General features: G+C 27.4%; 1 protein-coding gene across 1 annotated transcript in view; it reads left to right on the top strand.

Annotated features, from left to right (window-relative positions):
• Nucleotides 1–215, top strand: part of MGA (MGA, MAX dimerization protein) — a 50797-nt gene that overhangs the window by 17209 nt on the left and 33373 nt on the right. The window lies entirely within an intron of this gene.

Genomic DNA, 215 nt, shown 5'->3' with positions numbered 1-215 from the left:
TTTTTTTTTTTTTTTTTTTTTTTTTTTGTTTTAACTCTTACTTATCTGATCAGCATTTTGGGCACTACTTAGTTGTTTATTGTGATCAAATAGCTGGAGTTTCTTTTTGATAATTTAAACTCTCTGCTCAACTCTCCAAATATCTTTAAAGACTAAGGATATGAGATAATTACTGCTATCACTGTTGGTATTTTTCTTTTTCATAGTGCTGTTCT

This window comes from Pygoscelis adeliae, unplaced genomic scaffold (assembly GCF_000699105.1).
Source record: "Pygoscelis adeliae isolate BGI_AS28 unplaced genomic scaffold, ASM69910v1 Scaffold22, whole genome shotgun sequence".
Classification (NCBI taxonomy): Eukaryota; Metazoa; Chordata; class Aves; order Sphenisciformes; family Spheniscidae; genus Pygoscelis; species Pygoscelis adeliae.
Note: the sequence above shows the minus strand (reverse complement) of the source record. Positions and strands in the feature narration are given on the sequence as shown.